The sequence below is a fragment of the Periplaneta americana genome, chromosome 16, assembly GCF_040183065.1.
Source record: "Periplaneta americana isolate PAMFEO1 chromosome 16, P.americana_PAMFEO1_priV1, whole genome shotgun sequence".
Lineage (NCBI taxonomy): Eukaryota > Metazoa > Arthropoda > Insecta > Blattodea > Blattidae > Periplaneta > Periplaneta americana.
The window spans coordinates 160,920,897-160,935,859 of NC_091132.1; the positions used below are offsets into that span (position 1 = coordinate 160,920,897).

Sequence of the window (14,963 nt, forward strand, 5' to 3'; positions counted from 1 at the left end):
TGGTTGTGATAGTGCCAAGGGGTATGAATGTGACTATTATCTTAACATGACTGATTAAATTCCGTTCAGAGACCTAAGAAAAATTTTTAACTATATCTGTAACTGGAAAAATATAAGACTGTGTTTCATATAACTTCCTTAAGGCGGATTTGTAGCTAATAAAATATTGTATGCAGTTATTTTGTTTTTTTAAATATAATTTCTAACTGTTTTGAAGAAAGACAGATATAAACATAAGATTTTAAATTTATATATTCATTATAACATCGTTTTTGTGTAATTCCACTGATTGGTACACACATTGTAACGTAGAAAATATTAAATAAATCATATGTAAATTTCATGACCGTTATTACCTTCGTGTGCTGGGAATGCCGGTCAGTGCTGTGGTCTTTAATTAAGGAATTTATATAAAAATTAGCAACTGTTTATAAACTGTAAATAGATGCAGTTGAAAGTGGATAGTTCAACAATCCTAATGCCTTCACTAAAATTCAAATTGGATTATTAGTTGTCTGATACAGTCACATTTTGCTTAGGTGACCGCCATTGCCTGCATCTCCCCTACACTTCAAAATTGTTTTCAGATCTCCATTTCGTTATTTTTAGCATTCCACTTTATATAAACTATCCATAGTCATATCAATATTATGAAAATGTATATCATTACATGGAAGGGAGGATTTACGAGATTTTTTTTTTATGTGAACTTATAACTCAAGTGTTTTGAGCCCACCCAATGTTTTTCAAAAGTTGCCGCACTGCAATGAGGTACGAGTTTGCATGTCACACCGTCAATATTATACCGTTAGGAAGTGTGACACGATATCATGAAAATGAAAATGTGCATTAATTACAAGGCAGTCACTCGTAATGAGTGTCCTACACAAGGTAAAATCAAATCAATCTTCTTAATGTATCGAGCTGTTTGCTGACAACATAAAGTCTACTGTAGTCTTTCCTGTTGTTTTTCTCGAGCAATGAGGGGTATTTTGATCGGTGTTCATTATAGATGCCTGTTGTTAGTAGCCAGAGTTGGGGGTATAGTCAATATATACTGCAGGGCTGTGTCTTCTGCAACTGGTACTGATGATTTTAATTTACTTATGGATGGACAGTATAGAAGAATGTGTTCCAGATCTTCATCATGATTATTACACCACAGACAAGTAGGATTATCAGAAATGTGAAATCAGTGTAGGTACAATTGAGTGACAATGTGACCTGTTCTGGCTCTTGTTAAAAATGTTTGAACATGTCTGGGCAAGTTTCTGTACATTTCCAGGTCTTCTGAACAGACTGGATAAAGATATCACTTGAAGGGGTCTTGTTTGCAAATATGTTGCTGTTTTATTATAGATTTATTATTTTGTCATACAGAATAATATCTGTAATACTGACAATATTTGATGAGAAAAGTTCGCTCCGTCGCCAGGGATCGAACCCGGGTTCTTGGTTCTACGTACCAAGCACTCCGCCTACTGAGCTACGCCGAATTCAATCCACAGCACCGGATCGAATCCTCCTCCTTCACTGTTTCCCTTCGTGGCCTGACTCCAAGTTAGGCATATATGTTGACGTATATGTCCAATGTCAACTGCCATTATACTAGGAGCGCACTCAGCTGAGTGACTTGTTTGGCCGGGATTCCGCAGTTAAGTGCACAGTAATCTGTACAGACATAATTGCACTGCTGCTATGAGGATATTATAGATGTATTAATTTGTCATACAGGATAATATCTGTAATATTGACAATTAATATTTGAGAAAACAGGCCACAAAGGGAAACATTGAAGGAGAAGAATTTGGTCCGGTGATGTGGATTTAATTCGGCGTAGCTCAGTGGTCAGAGCGCTTGGTACGTAGAACCAAGGACCCGGGTTCGATCCCCGGCGTCAGAGCGAATTTTTCTCCTCAAATATTAAATGTTGCTGTTTTGCAATATTATCGACTTTCTCGTTTCCAGGTATTCCACAATGACTTGGTATCCACTGAAATGTTATTTCCTTTTGGAGTTTTTTTAGTTTACTTAGTTGTTTCTGAATTGGAATAATCCTATGTGCGTATAAGTTTGGTACATATTTGATATATTAAATATAGTAAGTATTCAAATAGATTTTTCAGAAATTTGGAGTAACACACTGAAGAGCAGCGTCAATAGCTAGCAATTCTGTGTCAAGACTGGAGGAGAAAGAACCTGGTACCCCCCCCCCCTTCGTGGGTACTCACCTTGTCGTGGTGAGGGGGCTTAAATTTGTTGTTAAACTAACAAGTAACACAGAGGTACACACAGAAGCTGCATTAATATTAACGCAGTCATTGCTTATGATACACGAAGTCCCTCGGTGTAAAATTCTCCGGAGGTAAAATAGTCCCTCAATCGGATCTTCGGGTAGGGAATGCAGTGAGAGATGCCACGAATCGTATATATACACTATATTTACAAAACACCATATTGAATGGGCACCATTTACAGACAAATTTAGTCATATGGGCTATTCCATATGAAATCGAGCAGGAAAGAACCTCGCATTTTTTTATACTCCAATTTTTTCCCAACTTATGCAAGGTGCTGAGGGGAGTGCATTTTCAAAACTATACTATCGAAAGTTACACGGTTTTCGTATTGTTGAGAAATTTAGCGTATTTTACAAAAACAAGCCTCTTTCAGCGCTCAGAACTCTGGAACCATTTACTGCAGAATTTGCAACGGGAGCTCATTTTGAGGCTGACATTTGGTAGGTTATGATAAGAAGTAATCCTTATTTTATTGTACACAGAGAGACAGATAATCTGATTCTACTTACTTTTAGGCTTTTTGTCAATTTGTAAAAATGTAAATAAATATTGAGAAAAAACCTTGCATTATTAAGAGGGATTCGGCATTGTTTGCTTAGTGGTATGGCAATAAGTTTCGAGGGTATTAAATAAATTATTTTCACACGCCTAGGCTTGAACGGCGCAGTACCGCAGGCACTTGCCGAGAGCTGAAGATAAGCGAGCATTGGGCGTCATTTTACTCCTGTGTTTATGAAAACCTGTGATAAAGCTAGCGAAGCCATGCGCTGCTAGACGACACAACACGTGTTTATGTCTCTTGGCCTTGCTTGTCTCGGTTATCTCCCGTCTCACAATCAGCTGGTTAGTTGACGCGCTTATTATTTACTTTCTCTATTTGATATTTTCAATGCTTTCTTATCAACATACCATCACTAAAAAATATGTTTATTTGTACTTACAATGCGGAAACTAACTATATATTTTAAAAATATTTTTTCCTAGGCAAAGGCGTCTTAATGTGGAAAAATCTAAATTTCTACATTTCCATAAAAAGTAAGAAAATCTGTTTATATGTCAATATAAACTTTAATTTCTCAGCATCAAAATAAACCATGATTTTGATCATTGGGTGAAAGGCTTTCGGAGCTAAAACAGGTTAAAGTTGGTAATTTTATGAAAATGCGATAAATTTAAATATTATTAATTTAAACACTATGAAGTTCTGATGCCTCAAACTTTGCACAAAGCATTGTATCACAGTTCTCTACGTACAAAAAAAGTTTCATTGTCTTTAGAAATTGTAAGGTCAATTTTCTCTATATTTCGGTCGATTAGAGATGGAACAGCTCATATGCATCAAATATTAACAAACACTGTACAGTAAGCACAAATCAGACAGAGAGATGGCAAACGATATAACTGATAAAATATAACGATTCCATGGGAAATATTCCAGTAACAAATCACTCCACTCACCTCAGCTTCACGTTTCAGAGGAAACTTAACTGGCACTGGTGTTTCCTCTACTTTCACGTCTGAAGTGAGATCCTCGTGCTCTGCCTTCACCCAAACCGGTTGGGGACTTGATAAATCTCCTTCCTGCATAACCCAGACACAATATTAAAGTCGTATTATTTTCCAGTTTATTAGCGAATACCTTAATATCTTACAACGAAAACTCTGCACATACATGTCAGTTCCTGATATGAGAGACATTATTAACCCACGATCGCTCGCATTGTTAGACAGAATCTAACAATGTTTAATTTTCTGTTAATTCATTGTTGTTGGAGATGTGGAGCTCTTGCTCCAACAATTACAAGGCTGTTGGCAGCGTTATTAATAAAGAGCTGCACCAAGCTAGATGAATGTAACATGGGAGTGATTGTGTTCGTCTTTCGTGAAATTTAATTGGTTGGTAGGCAGCCAATGCTCTGGTATTACGGCAATGAAGCCATCAGCCATTTTGCAGTCCAGTATTTTTCTGTGATGTTGAGATGAACAGCCAAACCTTCGCAATTTTCCAGGTGGTGCTTATCCATGATTACGTCCTTTCCACATAACACACAATGGGGTGAGAGGGAGATGGCGATTCTATATAAATGAGCTGCCAAACAATCATGCCGTCAGAAGGCTGCCACTGCTGAATTTCTTGGTTCTTCAGGATGATGTTTAAATTTTGGAGGAGGGGTTCCCATGATTTATCTTTAGCAGATTCCTTTATTCTGTTCAAAAATGTTTGTTTGTATTGGAATCTTTTTATTGAATTCAACAGAAATAAATGATTTTTGATTAATATATTTCTGTATTAGGGTGCAGCTTTTCTTAGCCAGTTGATCCGCCAATTCATTACCTGCAGTCCGCTGAAACACATTGCAGAACTATTTCCTTGCCAGTTTTCGGAGCTGCTTCATCAGGGTGCAGCACTGAGAATTTGTGTCAGTTTTCTGTGAACTATTATTAGCTAAAGCTTGTATAGCTGCTTTTGAGTCAATGAGGATTACAGCTTTGGAAAATCGATTTATTATTTGAAGTAGACTGTTTAGAAGAGTGAATACGGCTTCTTTCAACTACTCCATCCAAGTTTGTGAAGACCTTCCCGACTGCTTTATAGAACGAGAAAAATTTACAAGCTCCTCCACCTCCTGCATCATCAACATCGTTTTGTAAAGATCCATCACTGTAAATGTATAACCAGGTTTCATAAGTATATTTGCTATTAATTAGTTCTAATGTTAATTGTTTTGCTACATTTGGATTTGTATCATTTCTAGCAATTGGTTCCAATAAGTTGTTTTCAAGTTGAAAATTTATGTATTCCAAGGGATTTTGTAGGATCTGTAACATTTAGCTGGGGAATGAGATGTGTTTGTAATCTTTTAATTTTCTGCATAAATCCTTCTTGTGCTTTTTAGTTTAGTGGGCAAAATTTTGTATTTCTCCGATAGTTTGTAATAGGCAGCCTGATTAATTTCTCATACTGGATTTCTGCTTCTTTTTCAAACTCGTGAAATTTAGTGCAGTGCAGTTTATTGACTATTTATTGCATCTTCAACACCGATCGTTAGTGCAACTTCCTTCTTCTGAGTATTTTTTGTAGAAAGTACGTTTTTTATTATAGTTTTATTCCGTATGGACCAAGCATTTTATTTTAATTTGGTTTATTTTATTTCCTAATAAAGTAAAACAAGATTTTTTTAACATAGGTAAAATCGTGTCGGATGTACCAAAAGAAGTACAGATTCACACAATATTCCATCAAAAGTTGTTTTAGACCAATATGTAAAGAGCACAGAGAAAGATCTGTATTTATCTGCCGTTAATGATTCAGATTAATAAAATTTCAACTGAAAAAAACATGTTGAATTTTGAAATTAGTTTATTTCAGTCAAAAGTGTTCGTAGAAGTATATTTCAAAAACTTTGTTTGTAATCTTCGTCAATTTTATATATAAAACAAAAATATTTATAATTATTTATTTATGATTAAAGGATAAAATATTAACTATATTATTTGTACTCAGAACAATAAAATATGGACTGAAAATATTTGAATTCGTGACATAATATTTGTTCAGTGAAAAGTGTTGTTACACAAATATTTCAAATACAGATTTCGAGTATTGTATAATTTGCTTATCCAACAGTTATTTTTATTATTAAAAAAAACTTATGTATATACTGTAGAATAAGTTATGGAAAAAATATGTCGAATTCTAAAATAATTGTTTGAGCAAAATACAGATTTCAGTTTCGGGTATTTTGTTTGTAAAACTGTTCTATTGATTAAAAATGATTAATTTGTATTTGCTGCATGTATATAATTAAAAACATAGATGCAATAACGTAAAAAATCTTTGTCTGTGTAACATATTCGTTAATGCAAATATAAACTAATAAACAGAAATATCAATTATGTTAGACGGAATCTAAGACAGCAGTTATCGCATAACAACACGAGCGATCCTGGGTTATGAATTGAAAGCATTACACAGGCAATGAATCAGAATTCAGAAACAAATGCAGAACAATCATATATCGCAATATGTATATCATATATATCACGATACAATGCAAGAAGAAAACAGAACATAAATATTGTTTCATTTACCTGCAATAAAGGCTTCTCGTCTTTTGCATCAATCAATTGTTTAGCTTCCAGGTCGGTTTCGTGTTCCATCTTGTACATCGATAGCAGCCACAGGGGAACAGTCAGACGCCAGCATCAATTAAGAAATGTACAAATGCCTGTTTGGAAAAGTTACGAAATCATTAACATTTTTACTTTTTATTACGAAATATTACATAAATAATTCGAAAACATGATCTGTTATAAGTTACTGGTGAACATACGTCACACAGTTCTTAAATCATAACCTGTGTCATTTAACTTACAGTGACTGACTGCTTTAATACTAAAGAACATCAGGAAGTTTGCATCTAGAGTTTTGGTGAATTTTCACATAGGATGGCTTGTTACATTACAGTCTTAGGAACGCCAATTTAAAATACAAAAATAAATCACGTCGCCAACTTAAGAAGTACAAAAACGTACATAAAATAGCTAGTTACGTGACATCATTTCCGGCGTGATAAGATATGAGCAGGATCGCCAGAAGACCTGGATTTTAAAAGTGTGTCCTGTATCTGGATTCAGATATATTTGTCCCAGAAGAAAAAAAAGTTTCGAAAAATACTATTCTTTGCTAATTTGTGTAAAATTATTTTTAAAAATTCCTTATTCATTTTTTCCAAGACCCTGTCCAATTTACGTTTAACTTCGGAATATGTATGATAAGACTTTCCTGTGTTAAACCTCAACCTACCTTGTTTACATGTTTCGACCTATTTATTGGTCATCTTCAGAACTGGTCGTTGTTGGTCTTGGCGCCTCTTGTTCTGTTTCCTGTGAGGGTGCGTTCGTGTGGTATAGTGTAGAGTCAAAGAGTGTGTGTTTTTGTTTTCGTATGTTAGTGTGATGTATTTTTTGTGTTCTTGTGTTTGTGTTGTATTCTTACGAAAACAAAAACACACAGAGAATTGCAACCTCATTCAAGAAATTAAATTACAACATCGCATACAGAACAAATAACACTCTACAAAAACATCTCAACACACAAACAAACAAACAAACAAATACAACCACACAGGCGTCTACAAACTCAAATGTAACACCTACAACAACTTCTACATAGGACAGACAGGCAGATCGTTTCAAACACGTTACAAAGAACACATCACAGCCATAACAAAATTACAAAACACCTCCACATATGCAGAACACACCACAAATGCTAACCACACCCACAGAGACATCAACACAGACATGAAAATACTGCACATCCAACCACAAAGCCAGAAAATAAACACACTAGAACAATATGAAATATACAGACACACGAAAACACACACGCAACGAAATTCTCAACACACAACTCAACTTCAAAACACACACTTTGACTCTACACTATGCCACACGAACGCACCCTCACAGGAAACAGAACAAGAGGCGCCAAGACCAACAACAACCAGTTCTGAGGATGGCCCATAAATAGGTGGAAACATGTAAACAAGGTATGTTGGAGTTTAACACAGGAAAGTATTACCATACATATTCCGAAGTGATACAGTGTCAAAAGTTGTGTAATCAAGATGTATCGCCTGGCGCCTGCTATCGAGTTGTATTGAAATAAAAGAATAATACTGTAGTATAATATAGCCTACTATTAGGCCTATATTAGGTATTATACATTATTTTTAGTCTTTACTATATTTGGAAGTTGATTTATTATAAGTGATAAGATTTAAACATTATATGAAGCATTTTTTCCTCTATAGATGGAGCCGAGACGTAGATGGGAGGATAATATTAAAATGAATTTGAGGGAGGTGGGATATGATGATAGAGACTGGATTAATCTTGCACAGGATAGGGACCGATAGGGGCTTATGTGAGGGCGGCAATGAACCTCCGCGTTTCTTAAAAGTAATTTGTAAGTAAGTAAGATGGGGCTGTAATGTGACATTACTTTTTCAAATCTGATCAATAATTCAGAAGAAATTTCAGAATCCAGCAAAAACGTAACGAAATTAAAAAGTTTAAGCTCTATAAAATTACCTATAGTTGTATTACAAATTAAATTAATTCAAATGTGTAGTCACCCTCTTCTGTCCCAGATTCCAGACTAGAGAATCTGGCAACCCTGTATCTGAGTAGAGTAGGAAGGGTACTCAGATCAGGATAGCGAGAACTGTAATTTATGTTCGGCTTTTCTCACATGTTCGCATCTGAATAAATCGACAGTCTATCATCATTCATAGGCGCGCGACTTCTTTGAAATATTAGGGGGGTGAAGGGTAGGACACTGCACTGAAGGTCTGAAAAAACTTTAATGTTATTCCCTCGTTTAATCATAAAATTGAGAACAAAACGTTAAACTACAAAAAGCAGACGATACTGAGAGAAATGAAGATTAGAAATACAGAACAGTTTGAAGTTACAAGTTCCGAAAACTACGGTGAAGGGGATGAATAGACCCTTATTGTTTGGGTATACGAACTTTTTGTGAGTATTAAGAGAATTATTATTTTTTACCCTTCTATATTGTATTGGCCTCGAAGACAGTGCATTATTTTGTGAATTGTCAAACTTGGGTACGCCATTTTGCATTGCTTCGAAAATTCAAGGTAGAGTATTCACCAGCCGACAGAACGGATTATTGCACACTTTTATCACTACCACTGTGACGCTATAAATTAATTTTAAGTCAGACGATGGTATTTTCTGAATAATAGGGAACGACATTTTTAGAAACAATAATTAAAGTTGGTGAATGTAGAGTATCCAACGCCCACTGAACGAATATTTCACTTTTATCACTGCCAATGTTGCGCTATAATCTTATATGGAAGGTAGGCTATAACAAAAACCTAAACTAACCAAACCTAACCTGTCAAAGAAGCAACAAGTTATACTAAATATGTGTAAAATTGGCCTATGTCTCTATAGTGGGCGGGACATAAGTAGCATTGACCCTAAATTGAGGCTGCAAAAGAAGCGCCTTGTGTGAGAACAGAATCGCAACTTGTTAACACGACACGCAACTTTTGCAACTGCAGTACAAAAGCTGCTCAGCATAAGTGGCGACTTGTGACAGATTTTAGTGTGACTAATGAAGACGAGACTCTACAGACAGCACCGGCTCCCCTCTTGGCGCATGCGCTCTGCTTTGTTGATGGGTGGGAGGGAAGAGTCAAATGTGTTTTCGAGCGGATTCTGACTAAGTGGTATTTTTGTGCTTGTTTGGCTGTGTTTCTGTTATAATAGAAAGTTTTAGTATTTTTATGTTTGTTTGTTTTATTATGTATGCTTGCGTTTGTGGTGAAAACTTTGGGTACGGTACAGTAATTTAAATAATAGAAAGTTTTATTACCTGTTTTTTGTTTTACTACGTTTGCTTACTATGCTTGCGTTTGTGGTGAAAATTTTGCGTAATTGAGATTTGTTTTATTTCACGTATTGTTATGGTTCCACACAGTTTTTGTTTATATAATATAGTATAAATTATTGACATTAGGCCTACATATTTTATATTTCGTTTCGCAGTACATCGTGATTTGATTTTGGTGTTCGTGCAGTTAACTTTATGAGTTTATATTACATATTATGTATTAGGGCCTATAGGTAATAGGCTCTAGACTAGTGAATTTTTATTATTCGATGCATTGAACATAATTACAGTTTAAAAATTATATACATATGCGTGTGGAAAGAAGTGTGCTTCTGTATGGAGGCACGTGTTGTATAGGCTTAATAGGGCTATTGTATTTTATCACGCACCGTACCATATCACCACAAAACTAAAGACTAAGAAATCGTGTTGTGAATGATTAGTTCTTTTACATGAACATTTTAAATCCGGCTTTGAAAACTACGGCATCATTCCAAGGTATTTTGTTATTTTAGAAAATAAGCATATTCTAATATGCCTTTAATGGTCATTATTCCTATTTTAACATTTACTGTATATATGACGTAAGTTCGATTACAGTAAACATAAACACTTAGATACTGTTAGTACCAAGAATTATTTTATTTGTCATTGCAAAATAGATTTAACTTTAAATATCACTAAATTTATTTCGCTATATGCAAACCTAATACCAAACACCTACATCCCACAGCATTGCACTTCTGAAACATCTTTCTTCACTCTTCCACCAACAAATTGCAAGATTTAAATGCCCGGTAATAAAGCAAACTTTAGTGCGCATGCGCCAGCCGAGAGCCGGTGCTGTCCGTACAGTCTCGTCTAAAGAAGTCGTTAGTTCAATTACACAGGTTCTCACACAAAGTGAATAGGGCATCCACTATAATTAATTTTATACAAATCGCCTTACCCTTTCGTTCTAATTTCTAAATTACCTTATGCATAGATATATCTATTCCACATCACAGATGTAAAACATGAGACAATTTACAATATAATACAATTAATGCAATATACGTAGTTGAATGGCATCAAGGATGCCGTGATCATAAATTTTAACTAGAAAAAATGTAACTATAGGCTACATTTCCTCTTCAATTCATTTTCTCATTTATTTTTTTTCTTTATTTATATGGACAAAACTTCAGAACAAGGTTACTTCCTTCCCCTCTGCCCCAAAATTCCAACCTTTTGCACACAAAATAAATTATTGGCACTGAAAAGTAGAGTTGGGCAACACGATTCTTTTTCAGAAGTCGATTCCAACGATTCAAACACACATTACGAATCGATTCTAACGATTCGTTCACGATTCTTCTCAGGCTGCGATTCCAACTATTCTTTTGAATCGTCAACGAGTTCACGATTCTTCCCAGTCTGCGATTCCAACTATTCTTTTGAATCGTCGCAAGACACTTTCCTTTGCAAACCACGCGTAGAACAGAAACGTTCTACATCTCTCTCATAGATGGCATAAGAGGCGAGACATTGGATTGTCTCTTTCTCATTGGCTGGAACCATTCAGTATGACCTCCATTAGTCTACAAAATTACCCAAGATAATGTCTCTAAATTATAATTTATCAACTGCACCTTATTATGAAGTACATTTTTTGCTTTACATCTCTATTTAACTATGCAAATTTCAGGTTTGTGTTCATTATTTTCCATACTTAACAAATGCAGTACATATTTTGATTTCACTCTCGCTCGGGAGCATTCGACACGGTTCGGAAATGTCCGTTGACAGGTTACATCAAACAACGAATAGAATCGTGGGTTACGATACCATGCCGATTCCTTAACATTCTTTTGAATGACGATTCGTTACGATTGTTTTGAACGACGATTCGTTGATACCACGAATCGATTCTTACGATTATTTATTATTAGTCGTTAGAATGAACGATTCGTTCACGAATCGACCCAACTCTACTGAAAACTGTCTTTTCGTAAACGTCATGCGCATTCAATATATCAACAATAACAATCACATATTTCTTTACTAAGACTCATAGATTCGTATACGCAAGATGTGTTATCTATTTCATTTATTTATTTATTTAATCCACTCAACAATGCAATTACAGAGTAGAGAAAAGTGAAAATAACAGTAATAACACATATAATAACGCTAATTTAAACTTAAATTTAAACAGTTACAATCCAATACTACTCAACAAAAGATATCAAGCAAATATTAGCGGGGTAACCATTATATATCACTTTTAAGGAACTCGGAGGTTCATTGCCACCCTCACATAAGTCGCCATCAGTCCATATCATGAGCTGCTGAGCAAGATTAATCCAGTCTCTATTTATTTGTCTATCGTCTCTACCATCACATCCCACCTTCCTCAAATTCATGTGATCAAAGTATCTCCAAACCTGGATTATCTATCTTATATATGAGAATAATGTTATTTTCGAGCTTATTGCAGCCGTTTTAGAAAATACAGTAACTTGGCAACTAAAAGAAGAAAATGACGACAGCATCTACAAAAACGAAGACGAACGTTTAAAATGAGTTTAAGAATAGAATGAACATCGCTGTTCATGTTTCTAAGCCTTTCCTAAACATTAGCTTGATGTCCACACCTGTGGAGTTACGGTTACTGAGTCTGGCCGCAAAACCAGGTGGTTCGGGTTCGATTCCCGGTCGGCTGCTTCTCAGCGCTAAAAAAAACTGGTGAAAATATACTTGCAAAATTCGGCGGGCCAGAAAAGACTGAATACAGTAGCTGTGCTTAGCGTAAATAAATACATTTCAGATTATTTCTGACTTTAATAAGTTAGTGAAAAATAAAGTATATGAATATGTCTCGTGACCAGAACAGTACGAAATGGAAATATAAATATTGGAAATTTATTCTTTCAAAAGGTGGAAGAATTGAAGTACATTGGTGCATCAGTAACAAATATAAATGATACTGGGAAGGTTATTAAACGCAGAATACATGCGGAAAATGCCTGTTAGAAGTTTTTGCTCTCGAAAAATCTGAAAGTTAGAATTTATAAAACAGTTATATAACCAGATGTTCTATATGACTATGGCATTTGCACTCTCACTTTAAGAAAGTAATAGAGGTTAAGGGTGTTCGAGAATGGTGCTTAGGAAAAATATTTGGGCTAGGAAGGATGAAGTTACAGGAGAATGGAGAAAGTTACACAACGTAGAACTGCACACATTGTATTCTTGTATACTTCACCAAATATAATGAGGAACATTAAATCCATATGTTTGTGATGGGAGGGCATGTAGCACGTATGGGTGAATCTGGAAATGCATATAGAGTGTTAGTAGGAAGACTTAAAAAGAAAAGGCATTCGGGGAGGCCAAGGTGTAGATGGGAGGATAATACAGTAGCGTGCAAATTCATCCGAACACGACATATTTTTACATTTTCTGTCATTGTTAGCCTCACAGCTGCTCATACCGCTTTAATTGACATCTGTAGTACGTGTAATTCCATTGTTGAAGGTCTGTCGTTATTATTTTTTTATAATATGTGACATTTTGCCTGTCGTTTTGTACTTATAAGCATTTCAGTTGTGTTGAATCCTTAATACTGCAATCCTGTGTACATTCTGTCGTCTTCACAAATGGATACAACTCCACGAAAACGGTCTAAAATTATAACATTAGCAGAGCATTCTTCTATGACAAAGAGGCAAATTGCTGCAGAATGTCACATCGGTTTGGCTACTGTTAATTCGATCATAAAACGATACAGGGAGACTGGATCCATCATAGCCCAGAAAAAGGAAACTGTGGCCGGAAAAGGAAGACTTCACCTGCAGATGATCGTTTAATTGTCAGGAAAAGTAAATTAAATCCTAGACTAACTGCTGTCGACTTAACCCGCGAGTTAATGGCTACCACTGGGGGCGAATATTCACGTCACAACAGTGCAGCGTAGGCTTTTGGAAGCTGGACGAAGGGCTCGTAAGCCTATTAAGAAGCAACTGCTAACCCCTGTTATGTGCAAAAAACGCTTAATGTGGGCAAAATTACATCAACACTGGACAGTGAATAACTGGAAGAATGTACTTTTTTCCGATGAGTCTCATTTCGATGTCCACGGCCACCGTGTTTCTTACGTACGGAAAGGATCCGAAAAAGTAACAGCAGCTCATCTCCAACAAGCACCCAAATACCCCCCTAAAGTAATGTTTTGGGGTTGTTTTACACATGAAGGGCCTGGATCATTAATACCTATCCAGGGAATGATGAATTCTGACAAATATATTCACTTATTGGAAACCAGAATCGTACCCCAGCTGCAAAAATCATTTCCGGATGGCAGAGGTGTGTTCCAACAAGACCTGGCACCATGCCATACGTTCCGAAAAACTACAGAATTCTTCAACAAGAAGAATATTCAGGTACTCCCCTGGCCAGGCAACTCACCGACATCAACCCCATAGAGAACTTGTGGTCAATTTGCAAAAGAAGAATGCAAAAAATGGATTGTTCTACAAAGGAGAAGATGATTTCTGCCCTCATTGGTGTATGGTTTCGCGATGAAGAAATGAAGACTATTTGTGGGAAATTAGTGAAATCCATGCCACATCGTCTCAGAGCTGTTATTAGGAACAAGGGAGGCCACATAGATTACTGAGGTATGTCTTAGATCGTTTTTTATTATCCTGTTTGTCTTTGCATAATTAATTACGTTGTTCGGATTAATTTGCACGCTACTGTATTAAATTAATGGATTTGAGGGAGGTGGGATATGATGATATGTACTGAATTAATCTTGCTCATGATAGCAGCCAATGATGGACTTATGTGTGGGCAGCAATGAACCTGTGCGTTCCTTAAAAGCCATTTCTAAGTAAATAAGCGAGTGAACAATATGCTTGAAACTAAAAGGTAAAAGGGGCACTGTTCACATACAAGTAATGCAAGATTTTAATTCAAATGTTTGTTTAATATTTTTGCGTGAATGTCTCAGAGCGAAAAAATAATACGCGCAACTGCATGTCTGTTAATATGGTGTGATTTAAGACTTATGTAGAATGTTAAAAAGATTTTCGTTTTACACAATGTAAATATATTAATTAGTCCCACCACGAGTACTGGTAAGCCACGACTAAGGCCTGGGTAACACTGACTCCTATCTCTAGGAGAGTTCTTGAGTTGTGATTCTCAAATAAGATCACCAGCAATAATGCAACCAGGATGGTTGG

General features: G+C 35.8%; 2 protein-coding genes across 4 annotated transcripts in view; both read right to left on the reverse strand.

The window, feature by feature from the left end:
- LOC138691652 (zinc finger protein 235-like) overlaps positions 1-10,833 on the reverse strand; it is a 57,673-nt gene extending 46,840 nt beyond the window's left edge. For 2 of the 3 annotated variants that reach the window (XM_069813855.1, XM_069813850.1), the window contains exons 1-3: positions 10,707-10,832; positions 6,393-6,529; positions 3,759-3,881 (exon numbers count right to left, since the gene is read on the reverse strand). The gene's annotated coding sequence lies outside the window, so the exon portion shown is untranslated. Of the gene's footprint in view, positions 1-3,758; positions 3,882-6,392; positions 6,530-10,706 lie in introns of all 3 variants that reach the window. The other variant, XM_069813853.1, reaches the window with a different exon arrangement.
- Positions 1-14,963, reverse strand: part of LOC138691651 (zinc finger protein 235-like) — a 146,244-nt gene that overhangs the window by 90,233 nt on the left and 41,048 nt on the right. The gene's annotated exons all lie outside the window — the stretch shown is intronic.